We start from the raw sequence: 20,304 nt of genomic DNA, 5'->3' as shown, positions 1-20,304 counted from the left end.
CGCAGCTGCTCTGGAATAATCACTCTTGCCCCCCACAAAAGACACCCTTTGTGAACAGACAGTTCTGCCCGCCTTGATGCAAATGCCCCGAACTGGTCCCCTGGCACCTGTGCTGGCCACCCCCGCCATGCCCAGTTCAAAACCCTGGCCACTACTGGGTCTTTTGCAGACGCAGACGCAATATCTCCCGCATGAAGAGGTGGGGCTGGCAAGGTCTCCAGCAACATGACCCCATGTGCCGGGGAAGGGTCCTCAGCCGGTGTTGGTAATAGGAGCCTACTTAAGGCATCGGCATGGCTCATCCTGGCCCCAGGTCTATACTCCAACTCATAATTATAAGCACTCAAAAATATAGCCTAACAGAGTACCCGGGGGGACAGAATTTGAGGAGTTTGCCTATGAGGAGCGAATAAACCCTGAAGGGGCTTGTGGTCGGTTAAAATGGTAAATGGGCGGCCATAACAAAAATCATGAAATTTCCGCACCCCCGCGACCATGGCTAGGGCCTCCCTATCTATCTGGGCATAATTCCTTTCCGCCACCGAAAGTATGGCACCGATTCCTCTGGAAATCACTCAGAGACAGATCAAATTTCTCTAACTGCAAACTCCCATTGAGTCGGATGCGCTCAAACAAGGACTCCGGGATGATTGAAAAAGCGGAACCGGAGTCCACCTCCATGTTACAGGGCAAGCCGTTGAGCTGCACTTGGACCGTGATTTTCCGAGCCGACTCCTGCTGCAAATTCTGGACCAGGTATTCGGGCTCTCCCTCTTCGTCCACGGCCACCTCACAGGCTCTGGAGCTTGACTGCGACCACGCCTTGCCTTTCGCTTGCGTTGTGTTGGAGCCTCTCTTTGCCCCGCAAACCCGTTCAATATGCCCCACTTCTTACAGGCCCGGCACCGCACCTCCCCAAACCTGCATGAGCTCCTGGCATGGGGCCCTCCACAGCTCCCACACCATTGGGGGCTCTCTGCCCTCTCACTGTGCTCTTCTGTGGGTGCTTTACGGGCCAGCACAGCTCCTGGCCGCAGGCGATGAATCTCCTCCCCTGGCGGCTCCTCCGGCTCGCCCGCCGGACCCCTGGGGCCTCGTGCCTGCCTGACCGCTCGCGTGCTGGCCTCCGCCGCCTCCGCTGCCAGTACCTCGTCCACGGTGGCCTGGAACGTAAGTGACTGTCGGGCAAACAGCTTCCTCAGTGTCGCCTCATCCCGAAGACCACAGACTAGTCTGTCTCGCAGGGCCTCTTCGAGGTCTCAGAAGTTGCAATGCTGGGCCAGTTGCCTCAATTCAGCCACGGACGAGGCAATGCTTTCGCCCGGCTTCTGCCCCCTCAGGAAGAAAGCGTGCCTCCGTGCAATTTCCGAGGGCCGGGGGGTGAAGTGGGCGGTCAGCGTGGCCAGAACATTCTCTATTGAGGTCGCCGTCAATAGGGCTGGAGCCACCAGAGCCTTCGCCAGTTCATCAGTCCGAGCCCCGCACACACTGAAGAAAAGGGCCCTCCTCCTGTCGGCGTCCGTGATGCCGTTCGCAATGGCATAAAATTCAAACCGCTCGACGTAGCTTTTCCACTTCCCTGGGTCAGACACGTCGAACTCTTCAATGTGCCCTTGTGTTGCCATTCCTTCTCTCTCACTCTCTCTCTGTGGGCCAAAATCCCACCTTCGTCGCCAGTATTAAATAGTGAGAGAGACACACGTTCTTCAAAAACCGTTTATTGTGCACAGGGGCACCTAACAACCAGCAGCTAATAAAACACACGTGCAACTTAAATAGACTCAATACAAGGGAGATGTCTGCAAAGCCTTAAAGGGGCAGTTGGCCCAATTAACTCAATACATTACACGTTGTTTTTGGTCAAAGGTTTCACGGAAGGGTTCCGGATTCCTTTCACGGGGGACCGGATGCCCACCGCATGCAAGAATCTCCGTTCTGCACAAGACCTTCCGGAGATTGTGGCGGATAAGTTGAGGAAGGAATGTCTAGCGGGGCGCATGGCAGGCCCCTATGACAGGCCGCCCCTACCTAACCTGTGGGTGTCGCCACTGGGGGTAGTGCCGAAGAAGGCCGCTGGACAATTCAGCCTTATCCACCACTTGTCCTATCCGTACGGAGGGTCCGTCAACGACACCATACCGGATGAGGAGTGCAGGGTACGCTGCGCATCCTTTGACGATGTGGTGGCCATGATCCGGGCATGCGGGCCTGTTGCGCTGCTGGCCAAGAGCGACATTCAATCGGCGTTTCGGCTGCTTCCTATTCACCCCGATGATTTCGATCTCCTGGGAATCCAGTTCGGCGACCAGTGGTACGTTGACAGAACCATGCCCGTGGGCTGTTTGGTGGCTTGTGCGGCCTTCGAACGGTTCAGCATCTTTTTGGAATGGGCCGTCAAATGGAAGGGGTGGTTTCAGGAAGTCACCCATTCTTGGATGACTTCCTGTTTGCTGCCCCCGGGGGAACGGGTGGCTGCGCCGAACGCCTGAGGGTTTTTTGGGAGTTAGCGGAGGAGTTGGGGGTTCCCCTATCTCACGACAAAACAGAGGGGCCAGCCACGAAACTCACCTACTTGGGAATCCTCCTTGATTCGGAGGCGGGCACTTCCAGTCTGCTGGCGGGCAAAATTGAGGCATTGAAAGGCTTGATCGCCTCGATGGTGAAGAGGCGCAAGTGCACATTGAATGACATGCAGGTGCTGTTGGGGCACTTTAACTTTGCCTGCAAAGTTGTGTCCCCGGGAAGGGCGTTCTGCGTCCGCTTGGCGCAGGCGACCAGGGGCTTGACGTGGCCTCACCAGCACTTGCGTGTTACCAAGGGCATCAAAGAAGACATCAGGGTGTGGAGCACCTTTTTGGTGTGCTTCAATGGGATCGCCATTTGGCAAACAGACTGCGACCTCGGGAATGAATTGCAGGTTCATTCTGACGCCGCCACTGGTGCAGGGTTTGGAGTCTTGTTCCAGGACAGGTGGTGTGCCAAAGCCTGGCCAGACTGGTGGTCCGAGACCCTACGCAGGGACCTCACGTTCTTGGAGTTTTTCCCATTAGTGGTGGCCGTGGTCCTGTGGCAGGACGAGTTTAGGAATAAAAAGGTCGCGTTCTGGAGCGATAATCAGGCCGCAGTTCGCATTTTGAACAAGCAGTCGGTTAGGACCGAACGGGTCATGTGCTTGGTAAGGCTCTTAGTCCTGGTCTGTTCAGGAGGGAACATTACTTTCAGGGCACGCCACGTGGCCGGGGTTCGCAACGAGGTGGCTGACAGTTTATCTCGATTGCAGGTCGAAAATTTCCATTTGCTTACCCCCAAGCCCGGAGGGAACCGGACGTCTTTCCGGAAGACCTTTGTGACCTTGGAGCCGCGTGATTTGGAATGGTGTGATGGGGTCCATCCCCCCTTCTACGCGGCGGAACTACGAACGGGCGGCCAGTGACTTAGCGTCCTTTGCCCACAGGGAGGGGCGTGGGGGTCCTTGGCCCATGTCGGAGGAGCTGCTTCTTACCTATTTGGCCCACTTGAAGGGCCGGGGGTTGTCCCATCGGTCCATGAGGGTCACCATGGCCGGATTGAAGTTTTTCAGCAAACTATGGGGATCTTGGGACCCTGACTCTTCCTTTCTAGCCAGAAAGGCCATAAAGGGTTGGGGGAGGTCCGCGGGGGCAGCATCTGAAGCCAGACGCCCAATAACGACGGGACATACTGCTGCGGATATTAGCCCAGCTCCGGACCGTCTGTTCCTCGGTGTTTGAGGAGAAATTGTTTTGGGCGGCTTTCACGCTAGCCTTCAGATGCTCCGAAATCGTAGCTTCGACGCGGAGGGCAGGTGGGTCCCCTGCTCTCCGGTTTGAAGACGGCCGGTTCACAGCAGGCGGAGTAGAGCTGTGGGTCAGGAGGTCAAAAACGGACCAAGGGGGCAAAGGCACTGCGGTCTTCTTCCGCAGGTCGGATCACAGGGCAGCATGTCCCGTGTGGAATCTGTGCTGGTACTTGTCCGCCTGACCGGCCTGCACAGTCCTTCTGCTCATCCACAGGGATGGCTCTTTCCTGTCCAGGTTTCAGTTTGCAGCAGTATTGAAACTCTGCTTGCGGGAAGCGGGCCTATGCCCAGATGGGTATGGCACGCACTCTTTTAGGATAGGCGCCGTCACACAGGTGTTCAGGGACGGGGCTGAGCCCGGGGAGATAATGAGCATTGGGCGGTGGAAATCAGGGGCCTATGCCACTTACGTAAGGTGAGATCGTCTCATGACGTGTCACTTGTTTGCAGGACTGAGCCCGTTGAAGCCTGTGGCCGTGATCGTGGGTCACAGCATCGTCTTTTGGGCAAGTCGGTATGCCGGAGCGTCCAGATGGGGGTCCCAGCTGGGACTGGAGGAGAAACTTGGAGTCAAGTGGTCCGGTTACCATGGCATGGAGTGGCCAGCCCTACTGGATGTAGTGTCCTGCGAGGTGCATGGATCGGGGCCCCCGGCAATACTGGTGATTCAGCTGGGGGAGAATGACCTGCCTGAAACGACGGGCCTGCAGCTTCGCCGCAAGTTGTTTGATGACATGAGACTGCTACGGCAGCGTTTGCCTCAGACATACTTGATATGGTCGCAATAGCTGGATAGGAGGGCATGGAGACATGCTCACCGGCCGGAGAAAGTGCACCGGGCCAAGGAGAAAATTAATCGTGAACCATCTCTGGCCATGGCTTGCATGACCAGGGGGACCAGGTCCGTGGTGTTCTGCTCAGGGTCGCTTTTCACCAAGTTGACGACTAGAAGGAGAGGAGAGAAAAGTCAGAGGGAAGCCGGGCTTTGAGAGGGCGAAGGGCACAGGAGAGAGGGCGGGGACGGGGAGGGAACAGGACAGGTGAGCCAGAGAAGATGGGGAGGCAGATGGTAAGGGTTGCCAACTCCAGGTTGGGAAATACCTGGGGACTTTGGGGGTGGAGTCGAGAGTGGGCAGGGTTTGGGGCAGGGAGTGACCTCAGTGGAGGCTAATGCTAAGGAGTCTGCCCTCCCAAGCAGTCATGAGCGCTAGTCCTACAACTGGCTCTCATGTTGTGTAAGGCTAACAACCTCGAGGCCAAGTCTGGAGATATGCCGGTATTACAGCCTCTACCCAGACTACAGAGATCATAGAATACTAGAGTTGGAAGGGACCTCCTGGGCCATCTAGTTCAACCCCCTGCATTATGCAGGACTTTCACAACCCTATTGCTCATCCACTGTCACCTGCCACCCCCTTGGACCTTCGCAGAATCAGCCTCTCCATCAGATACCTATCCAGCTTCTCTTTAAAAATCTCCAAAGATGGAGAACCTATCACCTCCTGAGGAAGCCTGTTCCACTGAGAAACTGCTCTAACTGTCAGGAACTTCTTCCTGATGTTTAGACAGAATTTCTTTTGCATTAATTTCATCCCATTGGTTCTGGTCCGTCCCTCCGGGGCAAGAGAGAACAATTCTGTTCCATCCTCTAAATTAGCGATTCCCAACCTGTGGGCCGCTGACCACATGTGGTCCGTTCACTAATTGGAGGTGGGCGTGAAGGACGCCTTCTTCCCCCTATTCCGGGCCTTTACTTCATCCCCCCGGCCCTTTACAACACACTTCAGGTGTCATTGTCTCCCATCACTCCCAGATGGAACTATCTCTTTGCAGAGAAAGAAGCTCAGGGTTCCCGTTGATTTGTCACTGTCATGAGTTAAAATTTCCATGAAAATAAAATGTTCCTTATATTCATTGTTGTGGCGTGTCTGTATCTTATTTTGAAGGGATGTTTAAACATTACCATAGCGATCAGAGAGCGTTAGGGCAGTGGTTGAGAGTAGAAGAGTAAACTACCCCCCCCCCGGGCCTCAGTAAAATGGTCAAGCGTTGAGTGGTCCCCGGTGATAAAAAGTTTGGGGACCACTGCTCTAAATGGCAGCCTTTTATATGCTTCAAGATGGTTATCAGATCCCCTCTCAGTCGTCTCCTCTCCAGGCCAAACAGGCCAAGTTCCCCCAGCCTTTCTTCATTCATCTTTGTCCCCAAACCCCTCACCAACTTTGTTGCTCTCCTCTGGACACGCTCCAGTTTGTCTACATCCCTTTTCAACTGCGATACCCCAAACTGAACACAGGGTTCCAAGTGAGCCCGAACCAAAGCAGAGTCAAGATCTGTTCTTCAGGAGACAATGGCTGCTTGGGACGGTGGACTCTAGGGCCTCATGACCCACGGAGATCCCTCCCCTCCCGTCCCCAGGGTCCACCCACAAATCTGCCGGAATTCCCCACCAGGAGCTGAGGCCACACACCCTGCTGAGGTTCTTGGCCTACAACAGCCCTCCCATTCCCAAGGTCCACTGAGAAATCTGCACGAATCTCCCAACACAGAGCAGGCCTCCCTGATGCCATGCTTCAGCCGTGCCCCCCACCAAGAGGTCCTCTAGTCCGTGTGGGAAGTCCAGGGGGCATGGCAACAGAACTGCAACTCACCAGTCGAAATGGCACTCAGAGTGTCTTCACTCCTCGATCCGATAGCGATGATTTCTAGGGACACAAATACCAACCGCGATCACAGAGGACCAGAGAAGGTTGCCAGCCTATAGATTGGGCAGGGAGATCTCCCAGAATCACAACTGAACTCCAGGGGACAGAGATCAACTCAGCGGAGAAAGCGGAAGCTTTGGAGGGTGGACCCTATAGCATTATACCCACTAAGGTCCTTGAGCTCATCACAGTCCTGTAAGCTGTTCTCACAGAGCTGTCAGAGCTCTCTCAGCCCATCTACCTCACAGGTTGTCTGTTGGGAGGAGAAGAAGGGAAGGCAATTGTCAGCCACTTTGTGACTCCTTGTAGTAGTCAAAAGTGGGGTATAAAAAACAACCCTTATTCACTTACAGCCCATCAATGGGGACCAGAGTGGCTTATATCCTACTGTGATGGAACTGGCCTGGGGTTGCACTGGTTTGAGAGGAAATGGGCAGCCATCTTGGACCACATGGCTGCCAGGTGAGCTGAGGAATAAACAAGCAAAACTTGTAACCTCTGAAGAAAGGTGCTGACTCTGTTTTTAACACCAGATAGGGTATGTTTTAGGAGAGGGACAAAAGGGTTGTGATTTACACAATTTCTTTTGACTTGTTGCTTAACTGTGCTAATAAGACACTAAAATTTAAGCCCGCTGTAGAGAAAATAGCGGGCAGTGGGTGGTAGGGGGAGGCCTGGGAGGGGGGGAGGGAGGGAGGGAGGGAAGGCAGCCACAGAAAACGGGAGAGAGAGAGGGAGTGAGAAAGAGAAGGGGAGAAAGGAGAGTAAACAATGGGAGCAAGAATGGGAGAAAGAAAGGCAGAAGATAAATGGGCGTATAGGAGGGAGAAAGGAGATTAAGGGGTGGGTTAATGGATGGAGAGAAGGCAGAAAGGGAGAAAGAAAGCAAAGGAGAAAGACAGAAACAGAGCATGCGAGAGGGAGAGAAAGAGGCAGAGAGAGAGGGGGCGAGGGGGGGTTGCTGGGGAAGAGAGTGGTGGGAGGCTGTGTGTTTGGGGGGCCGGGAAGCGGAGGCGGAGGCTGAGGACGATTGGGGGGGCCACAAGGGATCACACCCGGCCGTGACTCGAGGCCTTCTCCCGACCCCAGGAGTAGCCTTGCTGCTTATGCGATGCGGCGGGGCTGTTCCTGGGCCCAGTAGAAGGCCCCCGCCTACCGCAGCCCCCCCCCCGCAGCATAAAGGGACCTGGGGCGGGAAAGGAGCGGCGTCCCTGCTCCTTTCTTGAGTGCGCGGGGAAGCCGGCCGGCGGACTTACCGTCGGGGAAGGCTTCTTCCTCTGAGCGGTGACTCCCCGGCCGGCCCAGGCCAGGCCAGGCCAAGCGGCCAATGGACCATTAGTCTCTTGGCCCTGGATTGACACTCAGAGGGCCCAATCAGGAGCCGCTTCGTGGCTCCTGATTGGGCCCTCCGAGTTTTTATCCCGGACAGGGCCCACCCTTTCTCCTCCCACATTGCCCTTACCCTTTTATTCCTACCGTTCCGCAGGAGCGGTTTACAGATGCTTATAAACCTTTAAATAAATCCTGAATAAATTTGAAGCTGGCAGTGGCTCTCTGATCTATGTGCAGCTCCCAGTCTTGGAAACACCAGTCCAGTGCAAGGGGAAGTCTCAGATTCAGGGGAGGGACCTTGACAAGCAGCTACTCCTCTCGGAGGGGGGGGGTGTATAGGTTGCAGTAAATTATCCCCACGGTGCTCACGTGCTAGGCTGCGGGAGACATGGAGGGAAAGGGAAGCTGAAAGACCTGATCCTCCCTACACATGGCCCTGTGCTAAAACCAGGTGGAGGTGGTTACCCAAAAAGACCCTTTTGCAGCACAACTGGAGTTGGCAACCAGCCAGAAAAGGGGGTGGGCAAGGCAGAATAGGGCTGACAAAATAAAAGCGGGCCTGTTCCACCACACCATGTCTTTCCCTCAATATTATCCTTACAACAACCCTGCGAGGTATGCTAGGCTGAGAACATCTGACAGGCCCCAGGTGACCCAATGAGCTTCCTTTGCTGCCTTCTGAACAGACCTGGTTGCTCGGTAACCTCAAAGATGGGGCCAAGAAATGCTCCTTTACTGTGCAAGAATTCGGGATGGGGGGTGGGGTTGGAATGAGTCAGCAAACCTAGACTTTGGGGGATCACATCACTCTTTGGGCGTATAGGTGCTAGCTTCTTGACCGGGATGCCTCTCTTTGTCTTCACCTGGGAGCTGTCCCACTCCTTCTTCCCTTTGTCCTTTCCATCTCCTCACTTGGCCTTCCCTCCCTTTCTCCACATAGCCTTCCATCGAGACACAGGTCTCTGCAGGCCTCCCATATAGGGACCATGCCCTCTTCTTCCCAGGAAAAGCTGGCCATTTGTGATAAGGAAGCACTCTTTGGATTGGCCCCTCTCTCCCCTTTTGACTGCATCCTGAAGGTGGACTGGCCCTACTTGAATAGAAGTGATCCTCCATGCTCTTGATGCTTGGGGGGGGGGGAGAGTGGGAGGGCTTCTGGAGCTCTGGCTCTACTGGTGGACCTCCTGGTGGGTTTGGGCCACTGTGTGTCACAGAGTGTTGGACTGGAAGGGTCCGTGAGGTGGGACATGATAGTAATGGTAAGAACGACAACAACAATAAAGATAAACCCAATATGCCTTGCCTAACAGCTTGAGAGATGCCTCTCTAAGACAGTGTTGTGAGTTGTCTAGGTAGAAAAAAGCCTGTTCCACGAAAAGGTGTTCACCAAGCTTTCTGTAGCGCCTCAACTAGAATAGAAGAGGGGGGGGGAATTGAAATTCATTCAAATTCCATTCTTACGAAGGGGTGCATGAGTGCGTACACGTGTGAAGCTCTCTTTTCCTTCACTAGAGAAAAAAATCACAAATTGCTCATTTTTAAGGTCTCATCAAATGTTTCAAGAAGGGCCAGATGCAAATAGAAGGAATAAATGAATAAAATAAACAGAATAGAATCATAGAATCAAAGAGTTGGAAGGCACCTCATGGGTCATCTAGTCCAACCCCCTGCACTATGCAGGACACTCACATCCCTATCACTCATCCACTGTCACCTCCACCCCCTTGAGCCTTCACAGAATCAGCCTCTCCGTCAGATGGCTATCCAGCCTTTGTTTAAAAGTCTCCAAAGCCTGTTCCACAAACTGCTCTGACTGTCAGGAACTTCTTCTTTTGAATTAATTTCATCCCATTGGTTCCGGTCCTTCCCTCCGGGGCAAGAGAGAACAACTCTGCTCCATCCTCTACATGGCAGCCTTTTAAATGCTCGAAGATGGTTATCAAATCCCCTCTCAGTCGTCTCCTCTCCAGGCTAAACAGACCAAGCTCCCCCAACCTTTCTTCGTTTGTCTTGGTCTCCAAACCCCTCACCATCTTTGTTGCCCTCCTCTGGACATGCCCCAGTTTGTCTACATCCCTCTTCAACTGGGGTGCCCAAAACTGAACACAGGACTCCAAGTGAGGCCGAACCAGAGCAGAGTAAAGCGGTACCATCACCTCCCATGGACATGATACTCAGTTTGATGGAGACCAAAATCCCATTTGACTTTTTAACCATCGAATACAACAACAGCCCTGTAAGGTAGGACTGAGCAGGGAGAAAGCGCCCACCTCAAGGCCCCCTCTGTAGCCCCATCTGTAGTCCGGCCTCCTTACTCACCAAACTGATGGAGTACTGCCAGCTATCCTTTTTGCCGATTGTCATCTGGAAGATGGATTTGAGAAATCGGTCCACTTTCTTGAGAGCATCTCGGGAGGCCTACATAGGAACATGACAAGAGCCCTGCTGGATCAGACCAGGGAGGGTGCATCTAGTCCACCGTCCCATCTTATATGGTGGCCAACCAGCTCCTCCGGAGGGCCAGCAACAGGACAAAGAGGCCTTGGCCTCCATAAAAAAAGAAGAGCCCTGCTGGATCAGACCAGGGAGGGTCCATCTAGTCCACCCAACCATCTCATATGGTGGCCAACCAGCTCCTCTGGAGGGCCAGCAACAGGACAAAGAGGCCTTGGCCTCCATAAAAAAAGAAAAGCCCTGCTGGATCAGACCAGGGAGGCTCCATCTAGTCCACTCTCCCATCTTATATGGTGGCCAACCAGCTCCTCTGGAGGGCCAGCAACAGGACAAAGAGGCTGAGGCCTTCCTCTGATGTTGCCTCCTGGCTCTGGGATTCAGAGATGTAGTGCCTCTGAAGGTGATGGTTCCCCTCAGCCAACATGGCTAACAATCATTGATAGACATATCCTCTATGAATCCCCCTTTCAACCTGTTTATCCCTGAGGATACCATAGAATCATGAATTGGAAGGGCCCTCCAGGGTCATCTAGTCCAACCCCCCCCAAATGCAGGAACTCACAGCTACCTGCTCATCCACAGTGACCCCAATTTCTGGCCCGAGTGATCCCTACACCAAACACCTCCAGAATCCAACCTGGCCTGGAGGAAATTCACCGACCAAAATAGGCAAATTCAACATATTTTAATACTTTTAAAACTTAATTGATTTGTTTTACTTGTTAAATGTTTGGTGTGTCTGCTGTTTTAGTTTAATTAACTTAAACAGTGGAGAGTAATTACTTCAATCGGAGGAGGAGGGAGGCTGGCACCTTCATGTTTCTATTCCCTGGCCGAACTGCTCCGGAACGAGCCAAGGTCCTGGAGGGTCCTGCTAGATTCTGCCCCTTCACACACCTTCCGGGAATGAACCTGAGCAGCTAGGGATGCCAGCCTCCAGAGGGGACCGGGGGATCCCCAGCCCGGAATTACAGCTCATCTCCAGGCCACAGAGATCAGTCCCCCTGGAGAAAAGGGCCGCTTACAAGGAGGACTTGGACCCCACTGAGGTCCTTGCCCTCCCAAGCCCCGCCTTCTTCAGGCTCCACCCCCAAAGAATCCAGGTCTCTTGCAGCCGTGGGGACAAGGGGGGCGCAGGGTGGGGGTCGGCATATATCCTTGGTCCTGGAGGTTGCCCGAGGCAGGAAATGATGACACCGTGTTGAAAGCAGCGGGGAGGACTTCGAAGCCACAGAGAGGGATGGCCTGGGACCTTCAGAGGCTGCTGAGGGGCAGATCGACTCACCTGGGCTACCTGAGGGCTAACGTCGTGCAGGTGCACCAGGAGCGGCACCAGGGTCTGCACGGCCAGCTCCTTCATGCTCCCCTTGTCCTCATTCCTGATGTTGTCGATGAGGGACCTGAAGGTGGAGATGGCCTCCAGTCTCACTTTGTGCGATGCCTGGGCTCAGCCGGATAAAAGGTGGAGAGACATCCAGTTAAGGAAGGGGCTTGCCACCAAATCACCGTAGAGTGATCTCATACAGTGGCCAATGTCCCGTGGCAGGGATTGGATGGCCAATGAAAGTGCCTTCCACTGAACTGGACATTTGGTCCATTGAGGTCCAAATTATCTCCTGGCAGTAGCTCTCCAGGGTCTCAGTCCAAGGTCTTTCACACCTCCTATTGCTAGAGCCTTTAACTGGAGATGCCGGGGATTGAACTTTGGACGTTCTGCATGCCAAGCAGAGGATGATCTGTGGAGCCACCAGCCCTTCCCTTAATCCAGCAAGGTTTGTATTGTCTACTGAGACTGGCAGTGACTCTCTTTCCCATCACCTCCTGCCCGGGCACTTTTAACTGGAGATGCCAGGGATTGAACTTTGGACTGACACGACGAAACACCCCCCTCCAATCTCTCTTAGTGAAAAGAAAAGGGAGAGAAGAGACAGAGGCATAGAAAAGCGAGTTTCCAACCCTTATTCCGCCCCCCAACATGCAGGATGATTTCCGCGCACGACTGGCCAAACTCACGTCATCAACAAGCGGGATGATCTGGTTGGCCACTTGGATGGCGAGGTGGCTGATGGCTTGACCCTCCAGGCTCTTCAAAAGGTGCCGCAAGACCTTGAGGGCCTTCACATTGATGGCTCGGTTGGACTCCTTCAGCCTTTTCAAGATGTCTGGCACGGCAGGCTCCAGCTTAGCCATCTGCACGACCAAGAAGTGCGGGGCGTGACAACCCTCCCAAAAGTCATGTTTGCCCTCTCTGGGGTGGGGAATTCCTGAAGATGTCTGGGTGGAGTCTGGGGAGGGCGGGATTGGGGGAAGGACCAGGGGTTACCAGACTACAGGTGGGACCTAGGCATCCCCTGGAATGATAGCGCATCTCCAGTCGATACTGGTCTGTCCCCCTGGAGAAAAGGGAAACTGTGGAGGATGGGCTTGATGGAATTGCACCCCAATGAGGCCCCTGTCCTCCCCAGCCTTCATCCCCAAATCTCCAGCAGTTTCTCAGCCTAAATCTAGCAACCGTACCCTCTTAGCCCCTGCCTGTGGCCAGGAACGGGCAACCCCCAGTGGGGCACAGGGCCATAGAGGGCCACCGTGTAAAGGTGCTGCTTTCTCCAGGGGAATTGACATCTGTGGCTTGAAGAACAGGAGAGCCTTTGTGCTGGGTCAGTCCGACAGTCCATCGCTTCCAGCCTCCTGTTTCACACAGGGGACAACCAGGTGCCCCCAGGAAGGACGAATGGAAGGGCTCAGCCCCTCCCCATCTACGATCACCACCTCTGTGCTGGCAATCTCTGGGGGCTTTTAGGAGCAGGGGTAGGGCTGCTAATGCTGAGTTGGGAAATTCCTGAAGATGTGGGGCTGGAGCCTGGGGATGGCAGCTTTGTGAAGGGGGAGGGACCTCAGTGGGACCTAAGAAGACGAAGAAGAAAACAGGGTTGCACTTACCTGTAACTGTCTTTGTGGGTTCTGTGCAGTCCCACATGGGTTCTGCGAAGATCACAGGCCTGCTTCGTAGAAATAATTAGCCAACTTAAAGCTCAAAAAACTCCCAAGAGTGCTCGCCCCTCCCTTCACAGAGTGACTTTCCTGCCCAAAGTCACGTGATGTGGGAGGAGCTAGCAATCTTTCCTCAGTCCTTCCCCTTGCCGCTGAATCAATTAATACAAGCAGCCCAGTGGGGATGGAGGGAGGGTTGTGTGACTGCACAGAAGACCACTCGATGAACAACAGTTACAGGTATGTGCAACCCTGTTTTCATCTTTGTGAGTTCTGTGCAGTGCCACATGGGAGACTAGCAAGATCACTCACCGTGGAGATGGGGTGGGCTACGAGCGCAGTATTGATTGGAGTACTGCTTTCCCCACAGCCGCATCTTTGGTAGCGTCAACATCCAGGGAATAGTGTCTTATGAATGTCCCTGGCGTTGACCAGGTGGCCGCTCTGCAGACGTCAGACATCGGAAGTCCTGCAGCAAACGCAGCTGATGTCGCTTGTTCTCTGGTGGAATGAGCAGTGACTTTCAAAGGACAATCCAGCTTCAACAATTTATAAGCGTGTCGAATAGCCTGGACAATCCATAGCGATATCGTCTGAGAAGACGCTTTATTCCCCTTATTAGTGCCATGAAAACATACAAAAAGTGTCCTTCCTGAATTGTTTTGTCCTGTCCAAATAAAAAAGCAATGACCTTCTGACATCTAAGGTGTGCTTTTGTTTCTCAAATAGGGAAGATGGATTGGGGAAAAAAACTGGTAGCACCAACAACTGTCCCAAATGAAACTTAGTGATCATTTTTGGTAGAAAGGTAACACTAGGGCGCAAAATAACCTTGTCCCGGAATACCTGCAGAAAGGGGGGGTCCATGGACAAAGCTGCCACTCTCCTACCTGACGTGCAGATGTAATGGCAGTCAGAAAAGCTACTTTGTATGATAAAAACAACAAATCCGTAGTTGCCAAAGGTTCAAAAGGTTTATCGGTGAGGGCAGACAAAACAAGGGAATGGCTCTATTGGGGAATAACAGGAGTCTTTTGAACAGACCTCCCCAAACCTGAGAGCCAAAGGCCACATATATATAATATAATTTAAAGAAGGACAACCACTGAGGAAAACAAAATTGAAAACGGTTTAATCTAGAGGACGTTCTGGTTGTGCTTATACACATAAATATATAAGAAGAGATAAGAAACGTTTATTTGTATTTATTGTTAAATTGTTTAATATAGCCCGGGATAGGTTCTTCTTCTGTTACAATAATTTTGAACCGTCCCTTTCTTTTCGTGATCTACTAAAATATGAGCAGCCGAGATAGCAGCCAGGTGGACCTTTACAGATGAGTCCGACAGTCCAGATTCCTTCAGAAGGGTCAGGTAAGTCAGGACATTAGCCACTGTACAGGGACGAGGATCAGAACCTGAAGAGGTTGCCCAGTCCTCAAACTTCCTCCATTTGGATGCATAAGAGCGGCGTGTAGAAGGCCTCCTTGCCGACTCCAAGATGTCTTCTACTGAAAGGGTACTCTGGGGCGTATGAGCCATGCTGTTAAGTGTAGAGGGTGTGGATCGGGGTGGAGAAACATTCCCCAATGCAATAGATCCTTCTGAAGAGGCAGGTGCACAAATCTACCTCTGGTTAATCGGTAAGGTGTCGGAAACGATGTTTTCTGGGTCCAAAAGGGTGTTATCAAAATGCAATGTGTATTTTCTGATAAAACTTTGGTCACTACGCGCCCTACCAATCCGAAAGGAGGGAATGCATAGAAAAGGTAATTTTCCCAGTGGCGGAGGAAGGCATCCCCTATTGACCTGGGATCTGCCCCTCCCCTCGAGCAAAACAGATGGCACTTTGCATTTTCTGCTGTTGCAAATAAATCTATTGTAGGTTCTCCCCACTTTTGAAAAATAGGGGTAAGGTATTGGTATGCTAGGGACCACTCCTGCAGCTAGTTGACATCCCTGCTTAGCACATCTGCCCAGACATTCTCACTTGTCGTCGTCCTGTTGTGGCAAAGTCTTTCAACGTCGGAAGATCTTTCCCCCAACGACGCCAGGACGCCGGGACCAGCATCGGGACCCAGGACTCGGCTGAAGAGGGAGACGAAGAGAGTCGACATCGATGCCGTGGTCTTGCTGGCATGTCAACATCAGACAATGATGGCGAATGTTGACGCCGAAGCATTGGTGGCGAACCTCGACGATGAGAGGTCGACGAATCGTGCCGCTCCGTAAGCAACGGTTCAAGTTGCTCCTCCGACGTTGGCAAAGCGGGCTCCTTCGACGAGAGCTCCACCGAAAGTCTTGGCTCCGACGGCCGATTAGGGGAGTCAAGCTGCTCGGCGGCCGATTGCGATGCAGTCTGTTGACCTCGTGGTCACCCCCTCGACTCCAACCGATGTCTCGGCGGCAAAGGAGAAGCCTGCCTCCTATTGTTCTCGGCTCCTCCTGAAGACAAGGGTGAGCGGGCCCTAGATGGGGGGCAGCTCTCTTCTTCTTCTTCTTCCTCGGTGGCTCTGAGGTCGCTCTCTCCACCACTGCTACAGCTTGCTGAGGGGGAGCTGAGGAGGTTGAAGGCCCAGGGGTGTTCGAAGCCATTAAGGATTTCTCCCATAAGGCCGCTTTAAGACGCCTGGCCCTTTCCTCATGGGTCTTAGGCATAAGTCTCCTGCATGAGGGGCAGTGGGTTGTAGAATGCCCCTCACCCAGACAAAGGAGACACAAAGTGATGATCAGTCTGAGCCATTTTGGCCCCACACTGACTCCACTTTTTGAAGAGAGCCATTAGAAATCTTTTCCTCACAGAAAGGAATCCTCACAGAAATATCTCTCTCACTTGAGGTAAAATACAGAGCTAGTTGGCTAGCGTCCTTTCTCCACCAGCGGCAAGAAAAGGACTGAGGGGAGATTGCTAGCTCCTCCCACATCACGTGACTTTGGGCGGGAAAGTCAATCTGAGAAGGGAGGGGCCAGCATTCTTGGGAGTATTTTGAGCTTTAAGTTGGCTAATTATTTCTACGAAGCAGGCCTGTGATCTTCGCAGAACCCATGTGGGACTGCACAGAACCCACGAAGATGAAGAGTTGGTTTTCTCTCCCTGAAGGAGGCTCAAAGCGGCTTACAACCTCCTTCCCTTTCCTCTCCCCACCACAGATGCCCTGAGAGGGGGGGAGGCTGAGAGAGCCCTGATATTACTGAAGAAGAAGAAGAAGAGTTGGTTCTTATATGCCGCTTTTCTCTATGCAAAGGAGACTCAAAGCAGCTTACATTCGCATTCCCTCTCCTCTCCCCACAACAGACACCCTGAGAGGGGGGGAAGGCTGATAGAGCCCTAAAATTACTGAAGAAGAAGAGTTGGTTCTTATATGCCGGTTTTCTCTCCCTGAAGGAGGCTCAAAGCGGCTTACATTTGTCTTCCCTCTCCTCTCCGCACAACAGACACCCTGTGAGGGAGGTGAGGCTGAGGGAGCCCTGATATTACTGCTCGGTCAGAGCAGTTTTCTCAGTGCCATGGTGAGCCCAAGGTCACCCAGCTGGCTGCATAAGGCCACCCAGCCCATTCTCCAAAGCCAATATTTTCTCCTAGAGAACTCTTGTCTGAAATCTGGACCTCAGGGGTGATTCCTGGAGCTCTCCAGAGCTTGATTTGGATGTCGGCAACCGAGGGGGAGGCAGGGGAGGGGGAGTGTTGCTGATGCCTTGATGTCATTTCCGAGTACCAGGAAGTGATATCACATCGTCAGCAACATTCTAGGAATCCCCCCATCCGATTTTCTATGGTGAAGACCACTGATATTTGGGTAATGAGAGAGTTACTTCTGAATAGAGCCAGAGGGATGGTTGAATCCGCTATTGGGGAGGGACTGCACTGCTCCTTGGGTATTATTGTGTGAAGGGCAACCGTGTTAGGTCTTGCGGGTCTCTCTTGCCTATGATGACCATGTTGGAATATGCTAGATCTGTAGAGGGCCTGATTCAATAACATATGGAGCATATCCTGTAGGGGGCATCGGAGGAGATGTGTAAGTAGCATATTTCGATTAAGAACCTCTTGGTGTTTTTCAAATAATCTCCTCCTGCTTGGTCCAGTCGGAGACTTCCTGCTCCTTTGAGCACACTTCCTGCTCTCTTTTCCCTCCTGAATATTAGTCAATTAGACAGGTAGGACTATCTCTCTCCTACCCAAACAAGTTTGTTTCATTTCTTAATAAAATGATTCATTCTTTAAGCAGCCGGCGCTGTGAGCCTACTTTCACTATTTAAACTCTGCCAACAAGTTACACATTCTCAGCCTAGCGTATCGCACAGGGTTGTTGTGAGGGTAAATTAGGGGAGAGGGGAATATTGTAAGCCACTTTGGGTCCCCATTAGGAAGAAACGTGGCCATTCAATAATAGGGTTACCAACTCTGGGTTGGGAAATACCAGGAGATTTTTTAAAGCAGCCAGCACTCAGCTCCTCCTTCTCATATTTAAATTCTGCCGACATACATCCCCCACCCACCCCATCAGAAAGAGCCTGCCTGGGGGAAGGCTCCTGGCCCCCGGAGGAAAACACATACTGTGGGAACTGAGCCCCTGTGGGACATTTCTGATGCCCCCCTCCCCGTGGGGGTGCTGAGCCCCTCGCACCTTCTCAGAATGAGGATCTAGCTGAAGCATGCCGTCTAGAGCCAGGGACCGGAGTTCTTCTTTGGTGGCATTCAGCTGCTTCCTCAGCTGCCGGATGATGAGGTCTTCGGTGGTGCTGTGGAAGGTTTGGTGGCGGAGGAGCTGGAGAAGAAGGGGAAGAAAAGCAGGACTGGCAACTCACTCGCAGGCTGCCTTGCTCCCTGCCTTCTCCCCAGGATTGGCCCTCAGGAGGACCCTCACCCATGCAACCCCTCTGCCACCTAAGAACGTCAGAGAAGCCAAGTTGGACCAGGCCAGTGGCCCATCCAGTCCAACATTCTGTGTCACTCAGGGGCCCAAACCCAGTGGACATCGAGAGGACCAGGGGCAGAACTCCAGAATCCCTCCCAGTGTGGCCCTCCAAGCACCAAGTAAACAGAGCTTAACTTCCTTCTCCATGCCTCATAGCAAGGCAGTTTTCCCTGATTGGCCAGGGTGTCAGTTCAAAGACTTCCTGCTTCCCGGTTGCAAGGCTTGTCTTAAAGTGACTGTACTCCAGAAGACCTAACTTCTCCCAGGAGAGATTTGCCTCTTGGATTTATTCTTCCACCTCTGCTGTCTCCAATCTCCCTCCCCCCAATTCTAGAAAAGCTTTCCCAATCGAGTGCAGAACAATTTCAGTTTCATTTGGGGGTGGGGGATAAAAGACGACGCGAGTAGCAATCAATTCAGCAGGTTCCACAATGGAAAAAACAAAGTCAGTGCATAATCAGCCCATGAGAAAACCTTCTCCCAAGCACCAAGAGTACAGAGTGCCACTGCCGCAGACAGAGTGTTCCATCTAGAACTTGGAGCTCATAGCCACGAGGGGCCTCTGCTCCATCAGATTCTCCCCTCCCCTCTTGAAGCTGTCTATCCTTGTGGTTGCCACCACTTTCTCCAGCAGTGAGTAACATGTTTGTTACTGTTTGTTAATTCCATCGAGCGCCTCCAAGTTCTTGTATTGCAAGAAAGGGAGGAAGGCGCTTCTTTCTCCACCCTCTCTACCCCGTGCATAGTCTTGTAAACCTCTCTCATTTCACCCCTCAACCGTACTTTCTCCAGCTTGTAGAGCCTTATCCTCTTGAAACATTTCTTTGTAGGGAAGGGGCTGCAGTCCCTTAATCGTTTTTCATTTCACCCTTCCCCCCTCCCTGTTGTTTTGCTGGCGGAAGATCCCCCATTCTTCTCCACCATGAACTGATGCAGCAAGGACCAAGAGAGCTGAGTAGGGGTCCTGATTTGCCCCTCACTAATTCACAGAATCATAGAATCCTAGAGTTGGAAGGCACCTCTTGTGTCATCTAGTCCAACCCCTGCACTATGCAGGACACTCACAACCCTATCACTCACCCACTGTCACCTGACACCCCCTTGAGCCTTCACAGAATCAGCCTCTCTGTCAGATGGCTACGAGCCCCTGTTTAAAAATCTCCAAACATGGACAACCCACCACCTCCCAAGAAAGCCTATTCCACTGAGAAACTGCCCTGTCAGGAACTTCTTCTAGAGGTTTAGATGGAACATCCTTTGGATTAATTTCATCAATTGGTTCTGTCTTTTGAGACGAAGCCATTGCCCTCTGCTGGCGTGGTCAGCCCACCACCTCTCATTCAAAACACATGACTTGGGTCTCTCCTGCCTCCGTGTCCTGTAGACACCAGCGAAGCTCACCTCAACTAAGAAGGTCAGCAGAGTGACATGCCGGAAATCTTCTGGGCTTTCCAGAGTCTTCAGGAGGTAGGGCAGGATGCTCCCGCAGTCCTCGTTCCGGATCATGGCTCTGTTGATGCACAAGGAAGAGAGAGCACGTAGGCATGGCCTTTATTTTTTTGACCTTAGCACACAAACACACACACAGCACATTTATTTTCATTTCAGATTTCAGTTCATGTCATCAGGAAGCTACCCTATCAGCTGGAGACAGTTTTTAGGGCCATTCCGCATGCCATAAATTTAGTGCCATACTCAGCCCCCGCAGATGCTATATTATGGGTGCTCTGCATGATGTCACCTGCCACCTGCATCTGGCCAGCAATCTATTCACAATATTTGCCATTTTAAAGCCATTTTATTGTTGGACTTAATGTTTTTATTGTGAACCTCTCCAATCTCATATGGGAAGGGGTGGTATACAAATTCAATATTGTAATATTCTACTACAACTACTAGGCCACAGGGAAGTGGTCCTGGTGGAACGAGCTCCCGGAAGAGCTGCGGTCCCTGTCGGAACTCTCTGGGTTACGCAGGGCCTGCAAAACGAAGCTCTTCCGCCAGGCATTTGGTTGAGGCCGGGTGGAATGAATAGAGTGATAAGATCAGGCTGGTCCTCTCCCTCAAACTGATGCTCCCCCACCCCT

The sequence above is a fragment of the Paroedura picta genome, chromosome 15, assembly GCF_049243985.1.
Source record: "Paroedura picta isolate Pp20150507F chromosome 15, Ppicta_v3.0, whole genome shotgun sequence".
In the NCBI taxonomy this organism is placed as follows: domain Eukaryota; kingdom Metazoa; phylum Chordata; class Lepidosauria; order Squamata; family Gekkonidae; genus Paroedura; species Paroedura picta.
Note: the sequence above shows the minus strand (reverse complement) of the source record.